We start from the raw sequence: 14,983 nt of genomic DNA on the forward strand, positions 1-14,983 counted from the left end.
TAAAACAGAAAATAGGGAGTGAGAAAGCATCCAGAAAAACACAAAGGCTACTTGTCAAATGGAGTAGAATGAATCTGGTCAGTCATTTGGCCAGCTTAAGTAGAAAGCGACCAAAATAGTTAATTTGGTATAAGGCTCAACAGGTTCATTGATGGGCATCACAGAAGGAAACCTGTCACCCAGTCTCTAGACTCAATGGGAGAAGGAAGACAGAAATGGGAAACGCTGGGAGATATTTCATATTACATCCAACTTAACTACAACTTTGACAAAATCTCTCAAACCTTCACCCTCCACCTCCTGGAAAGATCAGGTTAGAGTGGCAGATGGAGTTTAACTTAGGTAAATGTGAGGTGTTGCATTGTGGTTAGGCAAACCAAAACAGGAAGGAAACAATTAATGGTAGGAACCTGGGGAGTATTGCTGAACAGATAGACCTAGAGGTGCAGGTAAATAGTTCTTTGAAAGTGGTGTCTCTGATAGGCAGGGTGGTGAAGAAGGCATTGGGCACCTTTGCCTTCATTGGTGAGAACACTGAGTATAGGAGTTGGGATGTCACGTTGCAGCTGTACAGGACATTGGTGAGATCACTTTTAGAAAACTGCATACAATTCTGGTCGCATCTCTAAAGGAAAGATGTTAAATTTGAGAGGGTGCAGGAAAGATTTACAAGGATGTTACTAGGATTGGAGGGTTTGAATCATAGGGAGAGGCTCACTAGGCTGGAGCTTCTTTTCCCTGCGGCGTCAGAGGCTGAGGGGTGACCTTTTGGAGGTTTATAAAATTATGACAGGCATGGACAGACTGAATAGCCAAGGGAGGAGGACGGGAGGCAATGGGTTAGTGGTATTATCGCTGGACTGTTAATCCTGAGACCCAGATAACATTCTGAGGATCCAGGTTCAAATTCTATCCTGGCAGATGGTGGAATTTGAATTCAATAAATATCTGGAATTAAGAATCTAATGATGACCATGAAGCCATTCATCAACTGTCACGAAAAAACCCATCTGGTTCACTAATGTCCTTTAGGGAATGAAACTGCCATCGTATCTGGTCTGGCCTATGTGATTCCAGACCCACAGCAATGTGGTCCCTTCTGAACTGCCCTCTGGGCACTTGGGGATGGGCAATAAATGCTGCTTGGCCAGGGCATCCTCAATCTGTGAATGAATAAAGAAGATGAAAGGTCTTTTTCTTTGGGATGTGGGGAATCCAAAACTCGTGGGCAAAGGTTTAAGATGGGAGGGGCAAGATTTAAAAAAAAGGACCTGAGGGTGGTTCATAAGTGTAATGAACTACCAGAAGATGGTAGATGCAGGTACAGTTACAACATTTAAGAGACATTTGTACAGCTACACGAATAGGAAAGGCTTAGAGGGATAGAAGCCAAATACAGCCAAGTGGGACTATTTTTAAATTGGGAAACTTCGTCAGCATTGACGAGTTGACTGAAGGGTCTGTTTTCTGTGCTGTATGACTATGACAAGTGTCTCGATTCTGAACAATGGGGAGCAACTCCACATCCCGCACCACTCCCGACTCCATCATTCCAAAGCATTGCCCCCCACAAAGATGGCCACAACGCCTGCGCCCCACTGTCCAAGTGCCCTCAATAAAGATGGCGGCTTCAGCCGGGCGGCCAAGCCCCGGGAGGAAGTCCGGACGTGTTGTCCCGTTTGCTGCAAACCGAGAAGAAGGAGCTTCGCTTTCAGGGTTTGCGGTTGACAGAAAGCATCCACAACGCTTGTCTGCCCACTCACAGCCCCGTCCGTGGCTCTCTCGGTACCTGCCTGAGCATCACCGTTTGCGCATCCGACTAAAATACGTCCTTTCCTCGCCATCACCCACCCCGCGCATGCTCTGGACACAGTGCGGTACTGCGCTTGTGCACCGCCCACAGTTGGAAAGTCAGGGTCGTTGTGGACTGGAGAAGCATTTTATCTACTTTTCTGGATGGATTTCAAAAATTTAGTTTTGGCGTTTGGTCATTACCAACAAGACCAATGTATGTTGCCGATCCCCAGGCGCCTGTGGGGAAGATGATGTCTGAGTTTCTTGAACCCCTGCTGCCGTCCCTATGGTGCAGGTGCTCCTGCAAAGCAGGTAGGTTAAGACTTACAGCTTATTCAGCCAGCAATGGAAGAACATTGATTTCTGTCTAAATCAGCAACAATATATTGAAATAGCACGTTTTTTAAAAAAAATACTGCAGATGCTGGAGATCTGAACCAAACAGAAATTGCTGGTTAAACTCAGCAGGTCTGGCAGCATCTAAGCAGAGAAAACAGTAAGCATTTCAAGTCCAGTGATAGACTGTAGGGAGGCATAGTGGTGAGCACTGCTGCCTCACAGCGCCAGGGACCCGCGCTCGATTCCACCCTCGGGTGACTGTGTGGAGTATGCACATTCGCCCCCTCTCTGCGTGGGTTTCCCACTACATCCCATGGATGTGCAGTTTTGATGGATTGGTCATGCTAAATTGCCTATAGTGTACAGGGATATGTAGGTTAGGTTGATTAGCCATGGGAAATATAGAGTTACAAGGAAAGGGAAGAGAGATGGGTCTGGGTGGGATGCTGTTCAGAGGGTTGGTGTGGACTTGATGGGCTGAATGACCTGCTTCCACACTGTAGGGATCCTCTGAGCCTTCAGACAAAGGTTACAGCAATTCCTGCTTTTGTGGTTAGAATAGTAACATGAAAAATACACAGAAATGATACAGCACAGGAGGCCATTTGGCCCATCTTGTCCATGCTGACTCAAATGCCCTTTCTAATCCCATCTTCCTTCACATGGCCCTTAGCTCTGCAGCTTCCAGCACTTTAGGCGCAAATCCAGATACTTTTTTAAAAAAATCATTAACTCCAGGCAGCAAGTTCCAGGCATCCACCACTCTCTCAGTAAAAAACATCTTTCCTCCCGTTCCCCCCTAGTCTTTCTGCCACTGAGTTTGAAAATATGATCCATGAGTTTTGAACTGCCTGCCAAGGGAAACAGGTTCTTCCTGTATAGTCTACTCCTCACAATTTTGTATACCTCACTTATATCACCCGTCAGCCTTCTTTGTCCAAGAAAAACAAACTCAACCTCTCTAATCTCTCCTCAGCTGCAATGTTCTAGTAAATCAACTCTGCATTCTCTCCAGAACAATTACATTCTTCATATAATATGACCAGAACTGCTCAGAATACTCCAGTAGTGGCCTCATCAATGTCTCATACAGTTTCATTTAGCGCCTCTCCTATCTCTTTGGACTCCACACACAACTTCCCAATACTGTCTTTGACTGGCCTAATCTTACTCTAGTCATTCTTCTATTCCTGACATACCTATAGAAATCTTTAGGGTTTTCCTAGATCCCACCTGCCCAAAGACCCCTCATGTCCCCTCCTGGCTCTTCTTAACTCTCTCTTTAGGTCCTTCCTGGCTGACTTGTAACCCTCAAGTGCCCTAACTGAGCCTTCATGCCTCATCTTTACATAAGCCTCCCTCTTCCTCTTGACAAGAGATTCAACTTCTTTAGTAAACCATGGTTCCCTCGTTTGGCCACTTCCTCCCTGCCTGACAGGTACATACCTATCAAGGACATGCAGTAGCTGTTCCTTGAACAAGCTCCACATTCCAATTGTGCCCAGCCCCTGCAGTTTCCTTCCCCATCCTATGCTTCCTAAGTCTTGTCTAATCGCCTCATAATTGCCTTTCCCCCAGCTATAACTCTTGCCCTGCAGTATATACCTATCCCTTTCCATCGCTAAAGTAAATGTAACTGAATTGTGGTCACTATCACCAGAGTGCTCACCTACCTCCAAATCTAACACCTGGCCTGGTTCATTACCCAGAACCAAATCCAACGTGGCCTCACAGAACTGTAAATTCTACTAGATCTGCTCTTTTAGCCTGGGAACTCAGAGTTCTGCTAGAGCTACATAAATAAAGCAATAATGATAAGATAATGCAGTACTAACCATTCTAACTGGCCTTCAGTAACAAATGTTATGGTGCTATATGACAAGACAAAAAGTAACCCAAGCACTGTGACATAAGTTGTTGAACAGTTAATACTATTGGATTATGTAACTGTCAATGAAGCAATATCATGTATTGATTGGTAATTGTTTGAATACACTATACAATCACACCATGTACCCTGCTTTAAGAAAAGTATAACAATGTCTTTGTATTAAGTTGTGTGTGCAGCTCCTCCGAGGAATACGGAAGTGCTCATCTTCAGTGTTTTCCAGATGATCTGTACCCGGCCGATTGAAGAAATAAAGAGTAAAGCCTTAAACAACCAGACCGACTGCAAGTGTTCATTGACTGAGCGCGGAATCGAGAGACCACACCGGGGGGGGGGGGGGGGGGGGGGGGGGGGGGGTCGAGATTTACAGTTACAAGGCCTGGTGTGGGGGTTGGGCGGTTGCTGGGACATGAGGAAGTTTAGGCCCTAAGTTTATTGAACTCAATCTTGAGTCCGGAGGGTTGTAGGGTCCCCAAGCGGAAAATGAGGTGTTGTTTCTCCAGCTTGCGCTGGGCTTCACTGGAACACTGTAGCAAGCCGGAGACAGAGATATTGGCCAGGGAGCAGGGTGGTGCGTTAAAGTAGCAAGCAACAGGTAGTTCAGGGTCTTTCTTGCGAGCAGAATGGAGATGTTCGGTGAAACGGTCACTAAGTCTACGCTTCGTTTCTCCACATTGTGAGCAGCGAATGCAGTAGATTAGATTCTGGGAAGTGCAGGTGAAGTGTTGCTTCACCTGGAAGGTATGTTTGGGCCCTTGGATACTGGGGAGGGAGGAGGTAAATAGGTAGGTGTTGCACCTTCGCCGGTTACAGGGGAAGGTGCCACAGGGCTGTGGGGAGGTGTTGGGGGTGAAGGAAGTGTGGACCAGGCTGTACTGGAGGGGAATGATCCCTGCGGAAGGCAGACAAGGGAGGGGAGGGGAATATGTGTCTGGTGGCGGTATCTCGCTGGAGGTGGCGGAAATGGTGTCTGACGATCTTCTGGATGTGGATGCTGGTGGGAGAGTAGGTGAGGATAAGGGGAACCCTATCGCTGATGCGGGAGGGAAGAGAAGGGGTGAGGGCGGAAGTGCAGGAGATGGGTCGGACCCGATTGAGGGCCCTGTCAACAACGGAGCTGGGGAATCCTTGCTTGAGGAAGAATGTGGACATTTTGGAGGCTCCCTTGTCGAAGTAGCATAGGCAGTAGATATGTCTTTGGTGTGGCCCATGCCTACATGAAGGCATGGACAAGGTGAGGCAACATTACCTCGAGTAGTACCCAGTAGAAATAACTATAGAAGAAAAAGAGACAGCGATGATTAAAACTAAAGTGCACAGAAAGATCCAAACGCCAGAAAAGAGAGGAAAAGGATATGTAGCAAAAGCAGTGCTTGAACAGGAAGTGACAACAGTAACAGCTGTAAAAAGAACAAGAAGCCAAGATGAGAAAGACAGCGTTTTAAGTTTACAAACAGCAGTTAATTTAGAAATATAAAACAGGACGGATCACAGATGGGGCAATGTTAGGAGCAGATGATGTTCGGAGGAAGGAAGGTAAGGTGGTTGCTCCCACATTCTATCAACTGACCCTATGCCATGTTTACCGTGGACCCGCACTCGTAGGGAGGGACAAAATGATACAGTTGATATTCAATTGCAGGTGGCTGGAAAGGAATGGTATGAGACATAGCTAAATCTCGTCAGAGATGCGCTGCATGTGCACAGACAGCAGCAGGCAGCCCCGTCCAAGGGGACCGTGAGATCACTTCCAAATGGACTTTACACGACCACAAAGTCAGGGTAAAAAGTCTACCTGGTCCTGGTTGCCCAGTTCACTAGATGGGTTGAATCCTTCGCTACAGCAACCACAGTAGCAAGAATTCTTACCAGAGAAATAATGCCTGGATGGGGAGTTCCCCTACAATTGGACTCAGACCAAGGGACACACTTTACATGCAAATACCTGAAAGAAGCATCATTCTTGGGAATAACAAAGAAGTATCACATCCCCTACCACCCACCTAGCTCAGGTGTAGCTGAGAGAATGACTACAACTCTGAAAATGCCCTGACTAAAGTAGTTAAAGAGATCCTATGCCTACCAGCCACTTTACTGGCCCAGACATCAACGCCTCCTCAATATCCACTGGACTAACATCCTTTGAGCTCATGACAGGATGGGCAATGACACTGCCCTAGGATCACCGGGGAGCAGGACTAATAGCAAGGGACAAGTCTGGGATTACTCTGTAAACCCTCCGTAAGCATTTACACATCCTTCATGGACAAGCACGAGATCAGCAGCTTGTCAAGCACTGGGGGTCCGCGGGATGCCCAGGACAAATAGCATGCCAGCCGCAGGATCAAAGGCCCTGAAGCAAATAATCTCAAGAAAAGGAGCCTTATCTCCCCGATGGAATGGACCTCGTAAGGTAACATTAACAGGTAATAGGAGCACGCTTGTTAATGAAGTTGGAATTGGTGAATGGAGACATCCTGTACAATTAAAAGCATGAAGAAACTAACAGTCACCAGCAAGTGACTGCACTCTGTTTTTCTCTCTCTCTCTCTTACAGATTTTAAGCGCCCTCGTCATGCGATCACGAACAAGCAGCAAAAACAGGATTATCGACCCTAAAACAGGAGCAGGAATAGGTTAAAGTCGCACACGAATATATCCGTGATGTGGTTGCACGCAACCGTAATTCAGAATGCCACTGATGATAGGGTAAGCGTGAAAATGCTAATTCTCTCGATTTTGGTCCCACAGCAAACAGATGGGTAAGTGGTAAAATGGGAACTTAACATGAACATGTTTATGTCCATGTCATATGCTTATGCTGAACACATTAATCTCTCCAGTTACTGGGTTTGTTCGCCCATTCCCATACATGCAAAAGGCAATGTCCCTCTGAGACCTATTCCCTTCCGTGCGTGTGAAACGGCAGAGTGGATCGCCCGCCTGAATGAATCCCTTATGGCTGACCAATCTTCTGCAGAGACTGGGTTATATTGTTTGGACATTAATGGCACTCAAGTTAAGCAGGAATCAGTAGGGTACAGCTTTTCTGCTTCAGAAGGCTGGTACCAACTGCAATCCAATACCTCCCATATACCACCATTTGTTAGCATTACCAACACATCAAAGGTAGGAAGACTGATTGCTTTGATTTATTAGATCTGAGCCGGGGGGGTGGTCTGCAGGTCAGAGTAGTTGCATTCAGTGTTTTCATGTCACTTTGTCTGCATCCAAACTTAATTTTACCAACCTCAAGCCAGCAGGAACTTTTAATCATTCCCAGTTTTCTGAATATACAACTCATTTTATCCCAGACAATGACGCTTACTTTGTGGCTACCACCATCTTGTACAGGGCCACATTATCTAGGTTACGTAGCGACACTCGTGCACCTTTTGTCACCCCTTCTGGAGGGATCACTGAAACACACAAACGTGCCATCCCGGAAACAGAAAGGTTCTTTGCCATCTTGTTACCCTGGTACAGTGTAGCCACACGAACCAGGGAAGCTGTCAATGTGGCCGCCATTCTAGAACAGGGAGAAAACGACATCTTTCAGGCCCCTTGATAAGATTAATGCTGAAATGGTTGCCATCCGAGCCACAGCATTACAGAGCAGGATGGGCACTTGATGGGTACTGGCAGACTAAGGAGGCACATGAGCAGTCATTGGCAGGGAGTGTGGCAAGCACATCCCAGACAATTTCGAAGAAGTTACTGATTTGGCTGATCACATTCACAATGAAGTGATCAAGTTTAAACAGTCCCTGGTTTCGAACCTGTTGAGTGGGGCCACAGGGTGTCTTGGGATCCCTGGGGATGTCTATTGTCCAGGGAATAGTGGTTCTTGTCTTTACCATGGTCTTGTGTTATGTCGCAGGCATTACCTTTAGGTATTGCATTGCCACAATGATGATGATAACTAAGGAAGGAATACAGACCAAAGATGTGGCTATGCTGAATACTACCAAGACAATGGACTTCTCGTGGAACAACAAAAGAAATTGTAACCTTACCACACAATGAAATATTGACTTTAAGAACGCTGTTACAACAATCTATTTCTGAATGAATTGTTATTTTGAGCTGACATTCTGTGGCCTGAAAGGATTGATGGAAGATAAGTGAGCATTTCTGATTCAAACCTCCCTTCATGGAAGTAGGAAAGATACAAACAAATATACAAACATCTTCATAATTAAAGTGGTGTCCCTATGGGCATTATCTGGTCAGGGGCCAACAGCAGCGGGGGGGGGGGGGGGGGGGGGGGACTGTTCGGGATGCCCATGACAGAATAGCAACAAAAAAGCCGCTGAAAGCCCCAACAAGCTTTGCAACACATGTTTAACAGAAATTGGAGAGTCCGAGAAAGGCTTGTGTTCTCTCAGCACTTAAAGCAACTGCTTTTCTGTTTAATGAAGATTATGTGCGCTGCCTTCCTAGATAAGAACATTTCCAACCAATGACTTGTTTCTGTTCAGATTTCTGTAATCTATCAGCTACAATACTACAAGTAGGTTTTAATTAAGGTTATTCAAGATAATCGTAGGTATAGTTTCCAAATAAATTATAGATTTAAAACACACACACACACACACACACACACACACACACACACACACACACACACATCACTGAAAAAAAATTACAAAGAAAGGTTTAAAACCTACTTAAAAGAGGCCTCCCTTATCTTGTACCAAGGACTGCAGCTAGAAGAATAACCAAACACAACATAGACATTATAGCTGAGAGATAATAGTCATTCAGAGTGCAACTTTTCACACACCAAAATGTCCCATTCAGATCACAGCAAAGAGTAATTACTTACATAGAATGATGTACTAAAAACCCAATCTTAGTTGGACACCAAGCACAGATTAACTAATAGTATACAGGGGGAGAGAGTATGCACCGCCATACTAACACTGCAAGAAAAAACGTATAAAAGACAATTTATTTGTATTTAAAATTAGAGTGTCATTGACTTTTCTTCCGGTCTGAGCTGAAGATTATGATAGTAATTGAATCCTAATGTCGAGGCCAGATTTGGGGTACTTTTTGGCCACTCCCTGCATTGTACGGGTAGATGCTTGAAATACATCACCACATGCCTGAATTTTGCTGTCTGTCGAAAATTTATTGCCTCCATAAGCTCGCTCCTACACCAGGTATTGGAGGGACTCTTACGAGAAGAGGTTAAGTAGATTGGGCTCATACTCATTTTGTTACAGAACAATGACAGGTGAAATTTTGAAACATAAAAGATTCTGAGGGGACGTGACATGATAGATACTGAAAGATTCTTTTGCCTTGTGGGAGAGTCTAGGAGAATGGTTGTTGTAGTTGACCATGGCTGAATGTGATAAAGGGGCACCTTGTGGGTTTTCTTTTAGCTGACACAACTGTAAAGTAAACTGAAGTAAATTGTAGCTCACGCAGCATTTCGCACAGCTCAAATCATGACAGATAGATAACAAAATGTCTCTGAAAATCACAATTGAGTCTTTGAAAGTTGGGGCTAGATTACAAGCAGTAAGCGTCCTCTTTCCTGATTGGGGTAGCGCAAATAGAAGCTGTCTGTTTTGAAATTTCCTATTTTAGTATGAAATGGAAAAGGGGAAGCTTGAAATAAAAACAGAGATTGCTGGAAAAGCTCAATAGGTCTGCCAACAGAGAAATTAGAGTTTCATGTTGAGTGACCCTTCCTCAGAGCTGAAGAACGGAAGCTTGACCCATCTTAGATGAGGCCTTGTAAAAAATTTTGCATATCAGTGTAGATACATCTATTTGTGCAATAATAGTGGTTTAAATGTATTAGACATTGGGAAATTTAATTAGATTTCTGTAGGAAGTCAGCCTTGGACACAGAGATTGGTTTCGATAAACAGTCTTGGAGAATCATTGTCAGTGCCTGGTACCAGCTAGTTTAAAGTTTGTCATTTCTTGAAGATTAGAAGTAAAGCCTGGTCCCACAATAATTAAGACTTTTTAGGAGATTGTCACGACATATTAAATACACCTAGATGATTATGTTGAAATGATAAATGCAACTGAAGAACTAACATTAAGGGATAATGGGAACTGCAGATGCTGGAGAATCTGAGATAACAAAGTGTAGAGCTGGATGAACACAGCAGGTCAAGCAGCATCTCAGGAGCACAAAGGGTTAGGCCCGAAACGTCAGCTTTTGTGCTGCTAAGATGCTGCTTGGCTGGCTGTGTTCATCCAGCTCCACACTTTGTTAACATTAAAGGATTCAACTTTAAATAAATGGCTATAAGCAGTAGAGAGATGCTTTCACTTCATCAGCAGGGAGATTAAAACAGTAACAAAGTATAAACAAGATAAACAGCTCAAAATAGTACCAAGAGATGAATAACATAGCAAAGGGGCAGAAACCATTTTAAAACAGGGTCACTATGACCTCAACAAAATAAACAATTGCAGCTCCACAACCAAATGAACAGCCTAAAGAACAAGGGGAGGATGATAGGAAAAAGTTAAAGGCCAGGGTGAGGAAGAAGCCATGTCCCACAGAACCTTAAAAAATCCATATAAGCTTCTTTTTGATGACTTAATAAAAGCTGTAAAAGTGATTGAATTTCATTCCCATCAATGGGATTTGAATAGGTGCTTTCTTTCCTGGTAAACAGAATGAAAATGAAAGGTATTTAAAATAATAATAATAAAATCCATTCTGGTATCAAACCTTGCTTTAAAACCATCTTGCAGTATGCAAACAGACAAAGTTGTAAATGGCAGCCGCCAGACAGGGGGTCTGTTTGTATGAAGCTTTCAAAGTCAAGTAAGAGGGAAGCTGCTCCCAAAATTGTTATGTTGGTCACAGAATTGTAGTATTAGATGTAACAATGTATGACTTTACAGTAACTTTACACTAGAGGTGATGGCACAAACTTTATAATAATTGGTAGAAATTAACATCCTTGCTAATCTTAGTAGAGAAGATTAGAAGTGATTATAAATTGCAAAGCAGAATTTGAAATTAGTAACAAGCAAATACATGATACAGCTGGCAAATCTCTGGGATGGACATAACCGTCAGTGTTGAAATGTGATCAATAAGATGTATTGTAAGAGCCCAGGGACAGGTATTAGGGGCCTGGCAAACACCAGGAGAGGATGGGTTAACCATGAAGTTGTCCAGCATTGATTGTGTATTCATAGGATTGGATGTGTAGGTCAGAAGAGATATGGCAAACACTGATGTCAACGTTGCATGTAATTATTGTGATGTGGAATGTATAAATACGCTGTACCTGACTGGGACAGCAAGTGTCCTAGACCATAAGACCATAAGACATAGGAGTGGAAGTAAGGCCATTCGGCTCATCAAGTCCACTCCGCCATTTAAATCATGGGCGATGGGCATTTCAACTCCACTTCTCTGCACTCTCCCCGTAGCCCTTGATTCTTTGTGAGATCAAGAATTTGTTGATCTCTGCCTTGAAGGCATCTAACGTCCTGGCCTCCACTGCACTCCATGGCAATGAATTCCACAAGCCCACCACTCGCTGGCTGAAGAAATGTCGTCTCATTTCCGTTTTAAATTTACCCCCTCTAATTTTAAGGCTGTGCCCACGGGTCCTAGTCTCCCTGCCTAACAGAAACAACTTCCCAGCCTGCAACCCTTCTAAGCCAGACATTATCTTATAAGTTTCTATTAGATCTCCCCTCAACCTTCAAACTCTAATGAGTATAATCCCAGGATCCTTAGCTGTTCATCATACATTAAACCTACCATTCCAGGGATCATCCGTGTGAATCTCCACTGGACATGCTCCCTCAGAGACCTCTCCCACACTGCATTGGCAAGGAACTCCAAATAAAGATTGAGTTATGCTGCTGATCATGGAACTCAAGAATGCTCTTTTAAATCACTCTCCAACAAGGGGCATAATCTCAGAACAAAGTGTCGCCTGTTAATAGTAGAAATGAGGAGGAGTGCTTTCTCTCAGATGGTTGTGAATCTGTTGAACTCTTAAACCACATCAGGGCGTTGAGGCCAGTTTATTAGGTATATTCACAGTCAAGAAAGACAGAGTTTCATTCAGTAAAAGAATGAAGGGTTATGGAGGAAATATATAGAAAATGGAGCTGAGGGTTATTAGATCTGCCATGATGAATAGCAGAGCAGATCAAACGGGCTGAATGGACTACTTCCACTCCTATATCTTATAGTCTTTGTAGAGTCTGTTATGATGGTGGCTGCATATGTCCTTAATCATTCAGGGTGCAAACTTGTACTGCACACACTCCAGCTCACACAAACGTCCTGCTTTGTGTCAAACTCCTGGAGAAAACAGAAACTTTCTGTTTGTGGCTTCAAACAAGGCAACTAGTTGGAGCTGGAGCACATATTTCAACATGTGTCAGTGAAATGCATTCATTCAGGACAGACAGCAGCGATGATATTGGAGTATCACACAGAGCAGTGAGAAACAATTCCGTGTGTGATGACACTATGGCTTTAAGAGGTGTATTTTGTCCTTTTTGAAGACAGAGATGACAAGCTGTCTATGTGATTCCAAACAGCTTCTGAGGCCTTGGGTTGTCACTTTAAAAGCAATGGAATAATAGAAGTAGCCTAAATGGGTGCAGTCAAACACCCACAGAACCAGGTTTGATGGTCTCAATTTCTTCCGCAGAAGTTGCTGGACTCTTGAAGTTGGGTTTGAAAGCTGCAGGACATCTCTCTCTCTGTCTCAGTTTTCTTTCCTCCTGGGCTGCAGAATTGCATGTGAGATGATCTATTTTATGGAATTTGCCTTTGCCGTGGTGGGTTTTGGGATGTTACTATACTGGAGCACCTACTGTTTAGTAGTTAAATAATCTATTATTCTGTTAAGTTTTCCAATAGAGTTGTTATTCCAATTTCTTCTTTCTTTTGTCGTATTTTAACTTTAGTGTATGAATAAAGTGTGTTTTGCTTCAAGACCAATCGAATTGTAACCAGAATGCAATGCCTGGCACTTGCCTTTAAAATAAGAAAAGGTTAGGATCAGGCTATCTTCTTAATATCTTGTGAGGGGGCTTACTCTGGCCCACAAGAAGTGTCAGGTTTGGAATGGGAGCAAACTGGGCGATCAACATTTTTTGCTCTGAAGAGGTAGGAGGGAAGAAAATAGAGTAAAATGCTGGTCTAGTGCTCAGACCAGTTGATCAGATTGTCCTAATTCTAGTGACTAAGGGGCTCCATGTGTTCTTCACACTTGTGGAACTGAGGATAGAGGTGGTGGAAGAGACAGAGAGCTCTTCTAAAGCAACTAACTTTCCTCAGAGATGGTAAAACCATTCAAGTCAAAATGTGTGTAACAAAAAGCTGATTTATGTCACAGTTACTGAAAAACTGAGCTGAACAGACAGTAGATATTACATGAGTGATTCACATAGTTCAGTGAGTAAAGGACATTGTGTAAATGAGTTGTCAAAATGGTTTTGATTGGGTAACAGACAAGAATAGGCAAATGATGTCATGATTAAGGAAAGTGGAGCAGCAGGATTGGAAGTTTAGCAAAGTACAGAAGACAGAGTGTCATGTCATCGGATGTTTCTCAGACTGCAGGGATGGAAGTGGTGCTGTCCCCATGGTCAGTGTTGGGACCATTGATCTTCTCAAGATGGAAGATGATGTGGGCCTGAATCTATAGGCATAAAATCAATCTCCAGTGTCTTAAACGTAGGGAATAATCTTATTCTGCATGAAAGCACAAATTGGTAAAGGAGGCAGGGGAATATCTGATTGAATTTAGCAAAACAAATATTATGTGATACATTATCTTATTTTTAGAAAGAACTTACTGTACAACAGATGGTAAAGACCAATACACAGGGACAGGGATTCTAAATTATACCTTAGTTTATTAATTGGCAGGTTTGAACATCTAGAAGCAGCAACTTTAACAACTGAGAAATAAAAGCTGAGCAGATTCTCTGTCCTCTACTGTATCTTACATTGATCCATCAGAGTAAACATGCAAGTCCCGTGTGTCCACAGTCACTTACACACGGTCAGCTGCTGAACTTGACCTTTGTTGTCTCCGGTCCTGACTGCTGCCTTACATCAATGTCCCCCACTTTTCTACCCTCCAGTAATCCAGTGTGGCCCTTGGTTCTCTTCGTCTTCTTGCTGGGTATTGGCAGGAGTCAAGGGAAAAACATCTGGAATTTATCTTATCTACAATTTATCAGGACACATTCCCTGGTTCCCAGCAGTTACTTTCCTTCAGTCATTCTCTCATCAACACTTAGCCGATCTTAATTCTGTCATAGAGTTGTACAGCACGGAAACAGACTCTTCAGTCCAACTCATCCATGCTGACCAGATATCCTAAACTGACCTATTCTTATTTGCCAGCATTTGACCCATATCCCTTTAAACCATTTCCTAGTCATGTACCTAAATGTTGTAATGATAGCCACCTCCACCAATTCCTCTAGCAGCTTGTTCCATATGTGCATCTCCCTCTGCGTGAAAAAGTTGCCCATCAGGCCCTATTTAAATCTTTCCCCTCTCACCTCAAACCTATTCTTTCAAGTCCCCTACAATGGGAAAAAGACCTTGGCTATTCACCTTATCCATGACTGTATCAACATCCACGAGGTCTTCTCAGCCTCTGACACTCCAGGGAAAATGGCCACATCCTTTTCAGCCCCTTCCTGTAACTCAAACCCAGCAACCCTGGCAGCATCGTGTAAATCTTTTCTGAGCCCCTTCAAGTTTAACAACAACTTTCCTATAGCAGGGAGACCAGTATTTTAAAAGCAGCCTAACCAATGGCCTGAGATAATAGGAAATGCAGAAGCTGGAGAATCCAAGATAACAAAGTGTGTAGCTGGATGAACACAGCAGGCCAAGCATCATCATAGGAGCAGGAAAGCTGACGTTTCGAGCCGAGACCTATACAATCAGAAGTTTCATAATTATAATTTTGAATGTCACAC

The 14,983-nt window shown here is 43.6% G+C and overlaps 1 protein-coding gene and 1 long non-coding RNA gene across 3 annotated transcripts in view; one reads left to right on the forward strand and one right to left on the reverse strand.

The window, feature by feature from the left end:
* Nucleotides 1–14,983, reverse strand: part of LOC125449071 (zinc finger protein 239-like) — a 40,549-nt gene that overhangs the window by 3,012 nt on the left and 22,554 nt on the right. Inside the window, exon 1 of one of the 2 annotated variants that reach the window (XM_048524683.2) lies at nucleotides 1,794–1,853. The exons of the other annotated variant lie outside the window; for it this stretch is intronic. The gene's annotated coding sequence lies outside the window, so the exon portion shown is untranslated. Of the gene's footprint in view, nucleotides 1–1,793; nucleotides 1,854–14,983 lie in introns of those variants that run through there. 2 annotated transcript variants of the gene reach the window in all.
* Nucleotides 1,900–8,249, forward strand: LOC125449085 (uncharacterized). The gene is made up of 3 exons (XR_007246813.2): nucleotides 1,900–2,106; nucleotides 6,579–6,730; nucleotides 7,902–8,249. It is a non-coding gene; the product is annotated as an uncharacterized LOC125449085 (long non-coding RNA).

The sequence above is a fragment of the Stegostoma tigrinum genome, chromosome 43, assembly GCF_030684315.1.
Source record: "Stegostoma tigrinum isolate sSteTig4 chromosome 43, sSteTig4.hap1, whole genome shotgun sequence".
NCBI classification, from domain to species: Eukaryota; Metazoa; Chordata; class Chondrichthyes; order Orectolobiformes; family Stegostomatidae; genus Stegostoma; species Stegostoma tigrinum.